The sequence below is a fragment of the Agelaius phoeniceus genome, chromosome 14 (assembly GCF_051311805.1).
Source record: "Agelaius phoeniceus isolate bAgePho1 chromosome 14, bAgePho1.hap1, whole genome shotgun sequence".
Lineage (NCBI taxonomy): Eukaryota > Metazoa > Chordata > Aves > Passeriformes > Icteridae > Agelaius > Agelaius phoeniceus.
Genome location: NC_135278.1, coordinates 2,286,526 through 2,304,366, shown reverse-complemented (window position 1 = coordinate 2,304,366; position 17,841 = coordinate 2,286,526).

The following is a 17,841-nucleotide window of genomic DNA, read 5'->3' as shown; positions in this document are numbered from 1 at the left end:
GCAGAGCCACAGCTGGCACTGCAGGAGGGCTGAGCCCCCATGGGATGGGGCTGTGCCACCCCCTGACACACAGGGGACAGGGACTGCTCTGACTCTGGCAGTGGTTTGTTTTGTACTGTTGCATTTGTATTTTTAATTTCCCTAATAAAGAACTGTTATTCCTGCTCCCATATCTTTGCCTGAGAGCCCCTTTCAAAATTATAATAATTCAGAGGAGGGGGTTTGCATTTTCCATTTCAAAGGAAGTTCTGCCTTCCTCAGCATCTTTTCAAACCAGGACAATGAACACCACCAACCCCTGTCCTCCAGTGCCACATCCACATTTCTGAACCCTCCTGAGGCTCCAGCCCTGCCTGGGGTTGGTCACCCAGGGACAGGATCCCGGTGCTTTTGCAGGAGGAGGGAAGTGGCAGAGCTTCCCTCGCCCAGGAATGTGTTCCACAGGCTGGGGAGTGGGTGAGTGACAGCTGAAGGCTGAGCTCTGCCGAGCAGCACAGCTAATTAGCACCTAATCTAATTAGCACCTCCTCAGCTCACCCCTCCACCCAGCCCTTCCTGAACGCTGCCTCTTGGGGTTTTTGGCAACCAGCCTTGGGCTGCAGCACAGCTTTGTCCTCCCCAGGACCCGACAGGATGGAAAAGGAGGATCCTGTGGGGTTTGGGTCTCCAGCACATCCCTGCTGCCCTGCCCTGCCCTCACCTGGTGTCCCCAGGCACAGGGAAATGGAGCAGCTCATGGCATCCCCAGCTAATCCTCACGAATTCTCTCCAGGAACGCTGGGATTGCTGCTCCCAGATCGTTCCTTGGTGGCAGAAACTTCCTCCCACGCAGGGAAAAGGTGGAAACCCAAGGTTTTTCCTAAATCCCAGAATATTCCCCCAGCTGGCAGCCAGGAGCTGAGGACATGGCCCTTCCCCTCCTGGCTCCTGGGCAGCTCTGAGGTGCAGCTTGGGGATTTTTAGTGCCTGGGGCTCCTGCAGGAACCCAGGAAAGGGTTTGTGCTCTGTTATCCATGCAGGAAAAAGCAGAAATTCCATGAAGCCCTTGGAGACTGCACTGCAGGAGCATCCTGGGGATCCACGGGGGGATTGTTTCCAATTCATTCTGTCAGAAACACTGCAGCCCACCTGCCAGGGACCCACCCAAACCTTCCACAAACAAACCTGGAGACAGCCCAAGGCCTCCCTGTGCCCTGGTGTGTCACTCCCTGCGTGTGCCCCTCTCTGCTTCCCCTCCTGTGGGCCAGAATTGGTTCCAGAATGATGAACCTGCAGGGAAATGCTCCCACCTGGCAAAGCCAGGCTGTTCCCACACCATCCTTCTCTTTATTCCAGGAGGAATCTCAACATTTTGGTTTTCTGCTCCAGTCAGGGCCAGAGGAAAGTTTGGGCAGAAAATAAAAAAAATCTGAAGTTGAATCAGATCTTAAGCCTGGATTTAAAACAGATGACATGAAAAGAACCAAAAAAAATCCAGTAAAGAATAAAAAATCCCTAATTCTCTTCCTGATCTCCCTCTGCTGCCTCCCTGTCCTCCCATCCACTCTTCCCATCACCTTCCCTTGCTCTGCTCCAATTATAGATCCCTCCAGGCAGGGACCTGCCAGTGTTTCTGTCAGGGAAGTGCCAAGTCCATCCTCGATGCTTTACAAATAATCACAGGCAACACATTTTTTGTGAAATATTGAAGCTCTTCCTGTTAAAAAAAATGAAATCTCTCTGCCATATCAGACAGGATGAAATGTCAGTGTGCCATCCTTCCTAAATTAACATCCTTCCCTCTGTCACTCCTGCTGTGGCACATGGGAGCCCAGGATCCATCTCTTCCTTCCCACAGAGAAGAATTTGGTTTTAGCTCTGAGACACAAACTTGTATAAAATGGAATGTCTGAGGTGGGTAAGGAAAATCATCTCAAATCTTCTTTAGCTGCCTTTGTTTGCTGCCCTTTAACCCTTCATTCCCTGAAATCCCTTAAAACACCTGGAGGATGAGGCACCCTGTTAAAGGCTGCAGAATTCTCCCTGCTCTCCCCCACCTTTTCCAGGACCTGAGCATGTCAGGAGCCCTGCAGCCCATTCCAGTGCTTGACAGCCCTTTCCATAAAGGAATTATTCCCAACATCCAGCCTGAGCCTCCCCTGGCACAGCCTGAGGACCAGAGAAATCCACTGATGGGCAGGGTGCCATGGGATTGGGAACTGGGCAAGTTTCAGTGCCCAGGAGGGTTCTGCCCCCTGGGATGGGGTGGGATTGGCAATATCTGGGGGCAGGGATTGGGCAGGGGCTCCTGAGGTGCCCCAGCTTTCAGGTCTCACTCCAAGAACACTCTGAGTTTATTTCCAGGCTGGAAATTGTGCCAGGATTTGCGTGGCCAACGTGGATCTCGAGGATTTGAGGTGACAGCTGGGAAAGAAATCTGCTGCTGAAACTGCACTGGAGCTCTTTCCCTGTCTCTGTCATCTCTCTCAGTTCATTAAGGGCCCAGCCTTCTCCTGGGCTGGAATTGAATTATTTGCTTTCACCTCCAATCTGCCTGAGGTGGAGTGAGCTCCACTGGAGCTGGCAAACACAAACAAATCCCATCTCCACAGGGCTTAAGGGTTAATTGTGTTTCTCTCAACCTCTTCTGAGCAGAAAGTTGGGATTTGCCCCCTCTGCCTGATCCCTCTTGCTCCTTTCTTGAATTGTTTTGGGGAGCAGAAGGTTCAGGGCTGTGCCCCCAAAGCAGCTCAGGCTGTGTGAACACAGCAACTTTCTGCAAGTGAAATCTGCTTCTATTTCTGTGTTTGAAAAGGAGCTGAAATGCCAGTGGTGATGTAATGTTCATTTACATTTAGAGCCTGTTTCTATTTATTTTTGCTCCTATTAACTGCATCTTGATTCCAACCATTGGGTTTTGGTTTTTTTAATCCACTGAGGCTCTCTTTGCCATGAACAGCTCATTTTTTACCTAAAGCCTGCCAGGTTTGGTGCCTTATTCAGCCCATAAATGAAGAAGAATGACAGGTAGAAGGGGAAATGGATGTTTCCTCCCCAAGGGAAGGCTCCTAAATTTGATAGGAGCTATCTCTCCAGGAATTGCTGCCTCTGATTGCCACTGGAATGGCTCTGGAAGGAGCTTGGAGGGGATCATTCACCTCAGCTCTGTCCTGGATATGCAGGGCTGGGAGATGCTCTGGGGCTGAGAGATTTCCTGTGCCACCTTCCATAAACACAAAGAGATGGATTCAAAATGCTGCAGAGCTCTCATGTGCAGCCTGTGGCTCCAGTCAAGGGGTTCCTCAGCCCCAGAGCAGGAGAAAAAGGCAGAAAATCCTGGAATCACAGGATTCTTAATGCTGGAAAAGGCATTAGGCTATATCAGACAGGATGAAATGTCAGTGTGCCATCCTTCCTAAATTAGCAGGAGAAAAAGGCAGAAAATCCTGGAATCACAGGGTGTGACTGTGGTCACAAGGGTTTTCAGGATGAAGAAGAGACGAGAATGTTGACTCCATGATCAGAAGCCTTGATTTATTATTTTATGATATATGTTACATTAAGACTATACTAAAAAGAAATAGAAAGGAAAAGGTTTCTTCAGAAGCTAGCTAAGCTAAGAATAGAAAAGAATGAATAACAAAGATCTGTGTCTCAGACAGAGCAAGAGCCAGCTCTGCCATGAGTGGTCAGGAAATCCAAACACCCACAGGAGACCAATCACAGGTCTACCTGTTGCATTCCACAGAAGCAGATAACCATTGGTTACTTTTGGTTGCTGAAACTGCAGCTTCTCACAAGGAAAAATCCTAAGAAAGGATTTTTCATTAAAGATGTCTGCGACAACAGGGTTCTTAATGCTGGAAAAGGCCTTTAAGATCATCAGCCACCACCATGGTGACACAGTCCATGTCCTCAGGTGCCATGTGTTCATCCCTTGGACTGAGAGCTGGAATATTGCAGGTTTATTTTCCTCCCTGCTCTCATCTCCTTTAGTTCTTTTTTGGGCTCACTTTTGTTGATTCAACCTTCTGGGGTGCCTTTAATTTCTGTTGTTCAAAGGTTTCAGGGAGCACTGCCTTCCTTAATGTGTTTAATTTGTGTTTAATTTGTTTTCTAAAGGGATAAATGCTCCAGGGTGGCTTTTTTAGACTGGGCAGAATTGGAGCTGGCACTGGCAGCAAGAATTAAAGCACAAGAGTTCAGCTCTGCCTTCAGAGTGAGCAGGAACTGAAGGATATTGAAGGATTTCATTGTTTCTATGGCTATAAAATCCTTGGAAAATATAACCCAGCAGCTCTCTGTGCTCTTGCTCAGCAGAACTCCACAGAAATGCCCTCAAACCCTTTATTTACAGGGTTATTGGACAAGGAGAATGCAAAATTAAAGAGAGGCTCAGGATCCATCCTGGAGCTGCTGTGCCCCCAGAAAATCCTGTATTTCACAGCTCACCAGCCTAAAAATGCCCCAGTAAACCCAGCCAGGGGAGAGCTCTGACTCATTTTCCCCTCAGGTGGAAGTTTGAGGTTGTCCAGGTAAGCCCAGCTCATCTGAAGCTGAGAAAATGTGCAGAGAAACGTCCTGAAATCAGTTCTGTCCTCAAGGCTGGGCCTAACTCTGCTGCCAGGGGTAGCTGAGCTTGGTTTTTCCTGAAGGACAGAGCTCAGGTCCTTGACTGAAGATCAGGAGATAGGCCAGGCTTAAATCTGTGTGGGAAGGCAGAGCTGGAGCTGCCAGGTGCTGCTGGCAGGGCTGTTCAGTTCCAGCTGTACTCAGAGTGAAAAATGAGTGGGAAATGCAGATTAACACAGGCAGGGCTGGGAGGAGAAGCTGATTTATCTCCCCCTGGTTGAGAACTGATTTATTTCCCTCTATTTCAGAACTGATTTATTCCCCCCTGAGGTTTGAGTGGATCAGGTAAGCTTGGAACCAGCTCCAGGTAGCAGAGGGAAGTGAGGGAGCAGGAATGGCCCTGAGCAGGTCCAGCTGTGCTGGGCCAGGTCCTCTGTGGGTCCAGGAACCTCTGGCTCTGTTCCCACAGGGCTGGAGCTCCTTTTTCATCCCACCCTGCACTGGCATTCATTTATTCCCTATTTTATAAATGTAACAATCTCTCTTTATCCCCACAGTGGGAGGGAACAGAAGGAATTCAGTGCTGGAACCATCTCAGAATATCTTTACCACATTCTCCTCTTTTGTCAATCGTTCTTTTTCCCCAGTTTCTCATTTTATAGGTTTGAAACTGAAGCTATTTAGAGCCTCCTTTTCCCTGGCTTCTCTCTAAATATATCTTAGAGCTGCCTGAAGGGTTAAGGAGACACACAGACATCCCCTTATGGGGAAAATGGGGAAACACAGCCCAGCCTCCTGCTTTTCTCTCTCCTCACAGCCACAGCCACACACATTTGGATTTTGTCGTTATTGTCTGTCATATATTCTGTCATTGTGGGCAAACAGAATGAAAACAGGCAAAAGAGAGCAAATCAGTATGTTCCAAACCCACTTTTTAAAAATTAGGTTACTTAATATGGCCATGGGAGCTGGCAGTTGTAGGAGAGGAAGGTTTTCATATTATAAATGTGTAAAAAACTGGGAATCTGCTTCCCTTCACACTTCCAGCAGTTCCCTTGGACAATGAAACCTGCAGTTGTATTTATTGCATCCCTCATTTCCTCATTTGTGTCTCATCCAGGCATGAATTTCATCAACAATTGGAGGTTTGCTTTCCTGGCCAACACAGCTAAGGGACTGTAAATATAACTAAACTATAACAACTATAACTATAACTATAACTAACCATGAAATAGAAACAGAAATAATAGAAATAATTGCTCCCAGTCTTTGGGTGTTACACAAGGGACTCTCCACTCTGGGATGCACAAGAACTGCTGGATCTGGGGTTTCTGGGGGGGTTCCAGCAGGGTCATTCAGGTGAGTGAACTCCAGAGCAAAACTGTTCCCACCCCAGTGTTGCCCTCACTCCAGAGCCGTGGAAAGGGCAGAACTGAAGGAATCTCTGCTGGATGTTGATTCCCACTGAACCTTCAGAGTTCTCCCCTGTGGGTAAAAAATGACAGAACCATGGAATTCCAGCCTGGGTGGGGTTGGAAGGAGCTTAAAGCTCTCCCTGTCCCCTCCACCAGCATCCCAGGCTGCTCCAAACCCCAGAGTTCCAGGAGAAGGCAGAGGTTTGGTGAATCCATCTGGGAGCAGAGTGAGGGAACAGATTCAGCTTCCAGAGCCTGAAGGGGCTCCAGGAGAGCTGGAGAGGGGCTGGATGAGGCATTCACATTCTCTGAACTTGATCCTTTTGCCCAGGGAAGCTGAAAGGCAGCGAGAGGCCTCAGAGAAAAAGGAAAACAATTCTTATCTCATTTGCTTCTCCTGTGTTGTGCTCCTTTGGAATGTGTTTGGAGATTGTTTACCCACAGGGGATTGTTTCATTGGATTCTGCTGGGAGTTGTTTTGACTCTTTGGCCAATCAGGGCCAAGCTGTGTCAGGACTCTGGAAAGAGTCAGGAGTTTTCATTATTATCTTTTTAGCATTGTGTAAGTATCCTTTCTGTATTCTTTAGTATAGTATAGTATTCTTTAATATAATATAGTATAATAAAGTAATAAATTAGCCTTTTGATAAGATGGAGTCAGATGCATCATTCCTGCCTTTGTTGGTGGCCCTGCATTTATTTACAATAGACTGGGGACAAGGGATGGAGGGACAGGAGCCAGGGAATGGCTCCCACTGCCAGAGGGCAGGGATGGATGGGATATTGGGAATGAGGAATTGTTCCCTGGCAGGGTGGGGAGGGGCTGGGCTGGAATTCCCAGAGCAGCTGGGGCTGCCCCTGGCAGTGCCCAAGGCCAGGCTGGACAGGGCTTGGAGCAGCCTGGGACAGTGGAAGGTGTCCCTGGAAGGTTCTGGAAAGGACACAGGTGGTTTCTCTTGTTCTGGACTTGAGGTGTTTTGTGAACCAGCAAGGTAGCGTTGGACAAATCCCATGGAGCTCAGAATTAAGAGAATTAATAAGAGAATTCTCTTAATAAGAGAATTCTGTAAATGGGAATTCTCTGTCCTGTAAAACACAGCGATTTCAGGGCAGTCAGTCCTGCTCAGGAGCCAGAACTGGGCCCAAAGAGCCTGGCAGGAGCTGCTGGAGCCCTTCCCTGAGCGGGGTGGAGCTGTCAGGCTCTGCTCAGGGGGGCTGCACTGAGCCCCACAGAACATTCCCTGCACTCTGGGATTCATTCCTCCAGCAAGACCCACTGAATTCCAGAGCAATTCACTAAGAAGGAGCTAAATTGCTTGGCAGGATAATGGGGGCAAGAGAACCTGGTAGGAGGGTGAACCTGGCAGGTTTCTTTGACCAGAAGAGCCCAAAATATAACAAGTAAGAGCCCCAAATATAACAAGTGAACCAAAATTCCCTCAAGAACCATGAATAATGAACTGAATCCCTCACTCCAGGCTCATCTGCTCAGGACCTGCTGCTGGTGTGTGTTTGAAAGCCCAGCTCCATCCTCCCAACACCAGAATGGTTTTAGAGCCCCGAGCCACAAGCTGCTGAAGAACACAGAAATAATGTTGTTATTGGAGTAGTGCTAATTCCATCCCTGCTAAATCTGGGGGATAAAAAGGATTGTTAAAGGATGGGGTTGTTCCTTAGGGGGAGAGTGTTTGTGTGGGTTTATTGCTGCTGGGTTTTAAATGTTACAGATGATGTTGGTAAACTCATAATAAGTGGAAAGTGGTTTTACTTCTGGTTTTACTTCTTCCCCTGCAGCTTCTGCAATTATTAAAATCCAGAGGTTACGATGGAATTTGTTAAAATCTCTTCTGAGGGATGCAGAAAGAATTATTCCAAGTGACTCAGACCTGCTGAGACTGGAGGAGCTTTTCAGAAAGGTTTGGGAGTGTCTGAGCAAATCCAGGAAGGCCCTGCTTAAATAATGAGCTGCTAATTGCAAATTTAGGCATCAGGACCAGGAGTTTTGGCCATTTTCTGCAAACTGCCTCCCCTCATTCATTCCTGTCTCCCATGGGAGGTGGTTTATCCAGAGGATGGATCAACAAAACCTTGGCTGTTGGGAACCTGAAATCAGAGTAACCAATTTGCCAAGCCAAAAGGTGGTGCTGGGCTGAGGAGGTGAAAATCCATGGGTGTGGAAAGGTTGAAGATCAGTGGGAAGGAGCTCTGGAATTTGGGAATAACAGGAGTCTCCTTTAGCATCATCACACATTTCTGGGAAACCCAGCCCTCCCTGTCCACCCCTAAAAACAAACCAGTGCCTTCCAAACAAATGTTCCTTCAGCTGGTTTGGGAGAGGGTTTCAGGATGGTGAGGAAACATTATGGGATGTTATAGTGAAAGCAGGGCAACGGCCACAAAGGCAGGAAATGGCGGAGAGAACTCCATAATATCAGCAGGCTAATTAATTACTTTATTATACTCTATTACTCTATATTATATTACACTATGTTACATTACACCTAATCTGAATCTGCACAAGCACCCAACTCAACTCAGCTGGCCAGAATCTCCTGACTGTCTGCTGACCCACACTCTGCACATACTGGGCCCTGCCAGGGCCAAGGAAACAAAACCCCATCACTGGGGGTAAACAATCTCCATATTGCATTCTGCTTTGGCACAACACAGGAGCAGCCAATGAGATAGGAATTGCTTTGATCATTCTTTTCTCTGCTTCTCTCACTGCTTCTCTCAGTTCAGGGAATGTGAATCCCACAGAGAGGGGCTTTGGCAGGGGCCTGGTGTGACAGGCCAGCTGTGGATGTGGCTCTAAGGAAACAGCCACATTCTTGTCCTACATTATACTATATTATTCTCTACATTTTACACTATATTACACTACATCTTGACTGAAACTGCACAAGCACCCAACTCAACTCAGCTCAACTGCCCAGATTCTCCTGACTGTCTGCTGACCCACAGTCTGCACACACTGAGCCCTGACAGGCCAAGGAAACAAAACCCCATCACTGGGGGTAAACAATCTCCATATTGCATTCTACTTTAGCACAACACAGGAGCAGCCAATGAGATAGGAATTGCTTTGATCATTCTTTTCTCTGCTTCTCTCACTGCTTCTCTCAGTTCAGGGAATGTGAATCCCACAGAGAGGAGCTTTGGCAGGGGCCTGGTGTGACAGGCCAGCTGTGGATGTGGCTCTAAGGAAACAGCCACATTCTTGTCCTACATTATACTGTATAATTCTATACTATATTACCCTACATCTCAACTGAAACTGCACAAGCACTCAACTGCCCAGAATCTCCTGACTGTCTGCTGACCCACACTCTGCACACGTGTTTGGCCCTGACAGGCCCTGCCAGGCCAAGGAAACAAAACCCCATCACTGTGGGTAAACAATCTCCATATTGCATTCTGCTTTGGTACAACACACAAGCAGCCTATGAGATAGGAATTGTTCTAATCATTCTTTTCTCTGCTTCTCTCAGGTTCAAAGAATGAATCCCACAGGATGTCACTCTCTAATTCCTGCTCCCTGCAGGCTCTGGATACGTGTGACCACAAGGACTCCAAAATTCACTTCTCAGCTTCTCTTTGGGCAGCTCCCATGGCCCCTTGGGCCTGGACTGCCGTGCAGAGATCAGGGGGAGCATTGGGCCCTCCCCACACCCCCTGTCCCTGCAGGAGCCAGCTCCCGGCCAACCCTTCACCTCCAGGGAATTTGGGGTTTGTAGTGAACCCCCAGTTCATGATTCCATCTCACCCAGGCTGGTTAAGGCACAAATGCCCTAAATGTGATTTTAATCCTGATTTATGCAACTCATCCCATTCAGATTTGGGGGTTTGGGTGGTTTTGAGGGAGGGGAAGCACCAGAGGGGGTTTTACCTTGGCCAAAGCTGTTCTCACACCCTGGGAAGGCAATCTGGACATTCCCAGGGCACAGCTGCTGACCTAACTCAGGGTCAGGGGGTATTTTACAGGATATTTTACAGGAGATTTTACTCCCTGTTCCTGGCAGATTTTCCCATGGGACAGCTCCAGAACATGGATGTGTGAGAAGCTGCATTTTCCAGTAAAATTTTAGGGATTGGTCTGAGAGTTTTGCTCCTCAGCAAAGAGGGTGGAATTTGAACCCTGGATAATCAATCTGTGGTTTTTAGAGATAAATGCGAATCAAATGAAGAGATTTGACCTAAAGGGTGTTGGGGAACTCCCTATCCAATAATCAAAGCTTAAATGTGGAATTTACTGCTTCAAAAAAATTTTGAGTTATGCATTAAACAGCAAGTGGTGTGCTAAAATATTTTCTTAAGGAAAGAGAAAAATAAATAGAAAAAGGAAAAAGAGACAGGAGAAAGGGAAAGAAAATGGAAAAGAGAAAGGGAAAGAGTTGGAAAAGAGAAAGGGAAAGAGATGGGAAAGAGAAAGAGAATGAGATAAAAAGAGAAAGGGAAAGAAAGTGGAAAAGAGAAAGGGAAAGAAAGTGGAAAAGAGAAAGGGAAAGAGATGGGAAAGAGAAAGGGAAAGAGATGGGAAAGAGAAAGGGAAAGAAAGTGGAAAAGAGAAAGGGAAAGAGATGGGAAAGAGAAAGAGAATGAGATAAAAAGAGAAAGGGAAAGGAAATGGAAAAGAGAAAGGGAAAGAGATGGAAAAGAGAAAGGGAAACAAAAAGGAAAAAAGAAAGGGAAAGCAAATGGAAAGAGAAAGGGAAAGAAAGTGGAAAAGAGAAAGGGAAAGAAAGTGGAAAAGAGAAAGGGAAAGAGATGGGAAAGAGAAAGGGAAAGAAAATGGAAAAGAGAAAGAGAAAGCAAATGGAAAAGAGAAAGGGAAAGAAAGTGGAAAAGAGAAAGGGAAAGAGATGGGAAAGAGAAAGGGAAAGAGATGGGAAAATAAAATGTAAAAATAAAATTAAAAACAAAAATAAATGTAAAAACAGAAAAATAATGTGACAAAGAGAAAGCAGAATAAAAACAAAGAAAAGAAAGAAAATAGAGAAAAAAGAAAAGATGAAAAGAAAAGGAAAAAGTAGTTGGTAAAAACTGATGCTTAAATTTTACAGAATCTCACAGAATATGTTTGCTCTAGAGATGGAACCAAGGATAACAAATGGTGCCAGGTGACATGAGGGGAACAGGATTTTCTGAGGGATCCCTGCTAAGTGGATAAAATAATGGAGCAGAAAGGCAGTTTAGGGGACCCAGAATCTCCTCCAGAAGGAGGGAAAATCCTGGCTCAAGTCCAGCCATGAGATGTTGTGGGGTGTTCCTGCCTCAGCTCCATCTCTCTGCTCTGCTTGGGGCAGTGGGATGGGACAGAGCACCTGGGGACTCGCTGAAAAGGGATTTTTTCACTATAAACCACAAAATGCCTCTTGTGGTGAGGTGCTGGGACGCTTCGGAGCCCAGCTGAGGTCAGCAGCACAGGGCAGCTCCTGCACAGCCTCTTCCTTCTGCTGCTGCCTGCGCTCATCCCTGCCCTGGAAATCCCTTCCTGGAGCAGCGACTCCTCCCAGGCCCAACCCCGCTGCTCTCCCGGAGACAGGAACGGAAATTGTCCAGCTTTGGGTTACTGCAGTGACAGAAATGTCCCTGTCACCAGTGGGGCCACACCCAGCAGCACACGGACACCTGGCTGCCACCCAGCCAATTCCTGCTCTGCCAGGAGGGACGGACGGACGGACGGATGGATGGATAATGGATGGATGGATGGATCCATGGATGGATCCATGGAGAGATCCAAATGCTGATCCCTGCACTGAGAGCAGGAGGGCAGGGAGGCTCTGCAGAGGGATCAGGACAGGCTGGATCCATGGGGTGACAGCAGAACTGTGAGGGTCAACAAGGCCCAGTGCCCGGTCCTGCCCCTGGGTCCCCATGGAATGTTCCAGGCTGGGGGAAGTGGGGCTGGAAAACTGAGAAAGGCCCTGGGGGTGCTCGGGACAGTGGCTGGACAGGAGCCCAGGTGTGCCCAGGTGGGCAAAGCCAAGGGCACCTTGTGCCAGCCATGGTGTGACAGCAGGAGCAGGGCAGTGCTCATCCCCTGAGCTGGCACTGCTGGGGCACCTCCAGTGCTGGGGACAGCTCTGGGATAAGCCCGGCAAAACCTGGAGGGGCTGGAGCATGTCCAGGGAAGGGAACAGAGCTGGGAAGGGGCTGGAGCCCCAGGAGAGCCTGGAGAGGAGCTGGGCAGGGGCTGAGCCTGGAGCAAAGGAGGCTCAGAGGGGCCCTTGTGGCTCTGCACAGCTCCTGCCAGGAGGGGACAGCCGGGGGGGTCGGGCTGTGCTCCAGGGAACAGGGACAGGAGAGGGAACGGCCTCAGGCTGGGCCAGGGCAGGTCAGGGTGGAAATCAGCAGAATTTCCCCATGGGAAGGGCGGTCAGGGATTGGAACTGCCCGGTGCGGTTTGAGTCCCCATCGCTGGAGGTGGCCAAGGAACGCTGTGCGCTGGTGACCAGGTGGGGACGGGCCACAGGCCGGTTTTGCTAACCCCGGTTTTGCTAAACCTGGATTCGATAACCCCGGAGCGCTTTTCCAGCCCCAGCGATCCTTCAGGGACAAGAGCGCCCCGGAGGCTCCCGGCGCCTGAGGGGCCCCGACCGCGGCCGCCAGGGGGCGCCAGGAGCAGCGCACCTCACGCACGCGCAGCGCCCGCTCCCGTGTCCGCCGCCCCGGCCGGGCCGGCTCAGACACCGCGCGGGCGGCGGAGGGGTCGCACTGCCCGACCAGGAGCACCGGGAGCACCGGGGGCACCAGGAACACTGAGGGCACCACGGGCACCGGGAGCGGCGGGGGGACGGAGAGCGGCGAACCCCAGCAACCCGGAAGCGCCGCTTCAGCTGTGCCAGTGCGCAGGCGCGGGAATAGAAGCGACCAATCGCAGCCGGCGGCGTGGCGGTGACGTCACAGGGGCTGTGAGGGGGAGCCCCGCTCCGGGAAGCGGCGGCGAACGAACCGCGAGCGGCTCCGGGGACGGTTCTGGCCTCCGGGAGCGGCCCTGGATTCCGGGGGCGGTTCTGGACTCCGGGCTCGGCCCTGGCCCCGGCCCCGGGAGTGGCCCGGGCTCCGGAGCAGTTTTGGGCTCCGGGAGCATTTTGACTCCGGAAGCGATTCTGGGCTCCGGGCTCGGCCCCGGGCTCCGGGACCTGGACCAGGGCGTCCCAGGGGTCACACGGTGGCTTTAGGAGGGTCAGAGGAAAGAGTCGCCGTTTGTGGGTGACAGATCTCGGTTGAGGGACGCGCCGTGGAAGAGGCTGGCGCTGTGCTGGTGCCGGGGGAGTTTTCCAGGCTGGGTCTGGTTCGTGTCCCAGAGGTGCAGGCAGCAGGAGAAGGGCAGAAACCCGGTCACAAATGCTCTCCAAAGTAAGAATTGGAGGTGGTCAAGGAGCTGCTCCAGGCTGTGGTTAATCCATGATGAGCTTCCCCAAACCCTGTTCTGCTGCTGATGTCTGCTAAAGAAGGCAGGACCCTCCCCTGAAATGGAAAATGTAACCCCCCCCCCCCTCCAAATTGCTATAAATTTTAAATTAAGCGGCTCTCGGGCAAAAAATAAGGGAGCAGGAATAACAGTTCTTTACTAGGGAAGAAAATAAAAAGATAAAATAAATGCAGTAAACTAAACCAACACTGACAGAGTCAGAACACAACCTGACACCCTGTGGGTCAGGGTGCTGGCAGCAGTCCCATTGGAATTGTGGCTCAGCCCTCCTGCAGTGTCAGGGCTGGTTCTGCTGGAGCAGGGATCCTGGAGAAAGGTGCAGTCTCTTCCTCTGAAGATCCAGTGGAAGGAGAGGCAGCTGCTGTTCCTCTGGGCAATCCAGTGCAGAAGCTGTGCTGGTGTTCCAGAATCTCCAGATTTTATTTGGGTAGGAATGCTTGGCTCCTCCTCTGGGCTCACATCTCCCAGTGGGATGCTGTAGCTCTTATCAGCCATGCAGGGACATTCAATGGCTGTTATCAGCAGGTGTCCCCCAGAGGGAGGAGTGGGTGTGGAAGAGAGAAGGTCTTGGGTCTCTGCTGCTCACAGTGACCCCGAGATGTGTTAGAAAGTCTCTTTTCCCAGCCCAGCACTCAAAGGAGGAGTCAGGGCTCTTCATTTCTCGGTCTCAAGGTTGTTTATTGTTCCTTATCTATAAAATTCTTTCTCCTGTCCTGCCGAGGTCCGCTCAGCAGGACAGTTCCAGGCACTCTGCCCACCCTTGGAGCGGTGTTGTTATATTTTATACTAAAAATTATATGTACAATGTTTACAATTCCTTTCCAATACCCATCACCTGTGTTAGACAGTGAGCTTCTACTCTAAACCAATCTGTGAGTGCCACCATCACAGCAGAAGATGGAGGCCAAGAAGAAGAAGGAGAAAGGCTGGACAGGCCCAGATCCCTCCATCTTGCCCCCTGAACCCCCATTCTAAAAACCCCAAAAATCTATTTTTTCACCCCATGATAAATTCACTCTCATTCTACTGAAACTTTCGTGGCTTGTAATTCTTCATACAAGGTTGGTAATTGTTTTTTCCAAGGGCTAAATCAAAGGCACAGGGGTCTGGGGCTCTGTGCCAAGGTCTCTGAGCCCCCTGGGCAGGGGCTCGAGCCCTCCAGGGCAGCCAGAGGAATTTCCTGGGTTCCAACAATAAGGAAAACTGCCCACTGAACAGAAGACAACTGCCATACAGATGGCAAATAGAATAAAATCTGCTTGGCAATCCAGGACACAAGGCACCCACCTCTGATCATCCCTGCTCCCCTCCTTTCCCCTGCACACTCAGAGCTCCTGCCAGGGCAGACAGGGGCAGCTGGAAGGGGAGCACAGAGCCTGGGGAGCAGCAGAGCAGCTGTGACAGCCACCACCGTGTGCCCAGGGAGTGCCACCCTGGGGCAGTGCGAGCTGTCCCTGCCCATGGCAGGGGCAGAGCTGGATGAGCTTCAAGGTGCTTCCAGCCCAAACCAGTCTGGTAATTAATGACCTTGTGCTAATTACCCACAGCAGCACTGACACAAAGCCTTCACACCCTCAGCCCACCTCACGTCCTTCAGAGGATTTTGCTGATTTTTGGGGCGTTGGAAAGACTGAGTGCTGCACACAAGGCACTGCTGCCCTGCATTTAAATAACATTTATTGATCCCCTGCAGTCAGGGTGGGCCAGGGAGACAAAGGAAGGCCTGGCTGGTGACTTCTCCTGGTTCAGAATTGCCCAGAGCTCTAAAGGTGCCTCATTTCCCTGGGCACGGACAGGTGGGAGCACTTTGTGCCTGTGTGAAACACCTTCCTGCTCATTTTGTGGCTCTCTGTTCCCTAAAAGCGATGGAAATGTTCATTGTGTGAAGAAAACCCTTCAGTGAAGGCAGGGAGAGCCTTGGAGCATTTGCTGAGCCCTGAGTACAGCTCTGATCAGAGCAGTGAACCCCAGGCTGCTTTTTGTGCACATTTTATACAAAATGTTTCAGTCTTTGGGTTTTGGCAGCTCACTTTGGGGTTTTTCTCCTTGACAGTAGGGATTCTGTGGGGTCACTGGTTTGTTTCAGAGCACTCCTGAATTAAACAATACCTGCTGGTGAAGCTATTTTTGTCCTGTGGGCTGAATTTATAAATTGGGATATTTTTGGGAGTGAGCACAACTTCCTGCCTGCTTTCCTGAGCTGCTGCTAAAGATGAAGGGCATGCTGGTGCCTTGATCTTTATAGCTCCATGCCAACAGCCCTAAATCCCAAATCCAGGGCAGTCTGTCAAGGAAGGAGCTGAGCCCCACCTCCTTCAGCTCTTTGTGGTCTGCCACAGTCACAAAAGCAGGAGTTTGAAGCGCTCAGTGCTTGTGCAGGGCGTGCAGTTGGCTCCTGGAGTGAGGGGTTATCTCTGCACAGCCCCTGAGCTGCACTTTTTACAGCTTTTGGGTTCTTCAGTGAAAACCTGGCCAATAAAACTTCAAAAATTAACAAGTTGAGTGTAGAGGATCTGTGAGCAGAAGGCTCGTGCTGAACAAGGACAGCTCAGAGCAGCTGCTGGCAGCAAGTGAATGTTGTCATTGTGCAGCTCAGTTAGAAACTGAGTTCCAAAATTGGAGACAAGTTGTTCTCCTGCAAGAACATCAGGGAATTAGACAGATTTTATCAGAATATTCTGACTTTGGACCATTTTCTTCAAAAATCTGCTTTAAAAATAGAGGAGAGGTCCAGAAGGAAGGGGGGTGGGAGAGAAAAAAAAAACATTTTAGTCTCTTCCCCCTTCACAGCTAATCAAACTTGGAATTTTTTTCTGTTTAATTGGGATATCTGAGAGCTCAGCAAGAGGAACAAAGAGGTAAAATGGCTCCAAATTCTGTGGACCTTGGCACAGTTTTAGGGGACACAAAGTTACCGTCACAGCTTCTCCTGGGATCTGTTTTGCATGAGTATAACACGAACACACCCAGAGTCAGACAAAACTGCAATTTGGGCTTCAGGGTCTGACAAGAATATTTGAAATGTAAATAGAAAACACTTGTTAAAGTCCAGTACAAGAAGGAAGGGGGGTAGGTGTTTTCCTGACATATTTCCTGGTTTTCAAAGGAGAAATCCAAACCCATTTTTACGTCCATGTTTGCTTTGAAAGCTTTAAGGAATGGGGGGAAAAAAAGCTTCAAAAAGCTTCAAAACCTGGAATCCTGTGGGACCAGCACTGCCTTTCCCGCCCATTGAACAGTCCAAGGTTTGCCAGGCTGGAATTTCCTTGGAGCTGCCTGAAGCTGCCAGGTGCCAAGGGAGGGAGATGGGGACAAGGCTCTGAGGGGGGACACACGAGGGAGTGATGGCTCTGAGGGGATGGCACTGAGGGGACACAGGGTGATGGCACTGAGGGGACATGCAGGGTAATGGCTCTCAGGGGACACATGGGGTGATGGCACTGAGGGGACACAGGGTGATGACACTGAGGGGACACACGGGGTGATGGCACTGAGGGGACATGCAGGGTGATGGCACTGAGGGGATACATGGGGTGATGGCACTGAGGGGACACAGGGTAATGGCACTGAGGGGACACATGGGGTGATGAGGCTGGAAGGGGACACGCAGGGTGATGGCACTGAGGGGACACACAAGGGAGTGATGGCTCTGAGGGGATGGCACTGAGGGGACACACGGGGTGATGGCACTGAGGGGACACAGGGTGATGGCACTGAGGGGACGCAGGGTGATGGCACTGAGGGGACACATGGGGTGATGGCGCTGAGGGGACATGCAGGGTGATGGCACAGAGGGGACACACGGGGTGATGGCACTGAGGGGACACACGGGGTGATGGCACTGAGGGGACACAGGGTGATGGCACTGAGGGGGATGACAAGGCTCAGAGGGGACACGCAGGGTGATGAGGCTGGAAGGGGATACCCAAGGTGATTGATGGCTCTGGGAGGGGACACTGTGAAAAACACCAATCACTTGTTTAAAATTTAAAAAGTTTAATAGTAATAAAATTATTATAAAAATAGCAATGTAATTAGAGTAATAATTTGGACAATTAGGATTTAGGACAATATGAGACAATAAAAACAAAGAGTTATAGACAGTCCAGGTACCTTCTCTGGGGAAAATAAGCCCGAAAAAGGACCCACTGTTAACAGAGGATTAACCCTTAAAAACAACAGCCTGTTGCATATTCATACATGCATTCATGATGCATAAATTCCATTCAAACACAGGATTCTGTCTGGGCAGTGTCAACTTTTTCCTCTGAATCCTGATGGTGTCTCCAGGGCTGAGCAAGGCAGGAAGAAGTTCGTTTCTTCTGATAAAGGAGCAATAAATTCTCTTTCTCTGAAAGATTTAGGTGTCCTGTGGCTGCTGTCTCAGTGCGAGACCTTTGTTTAAAAAAAGTATCCTACATAGCATAGTTTCTATTT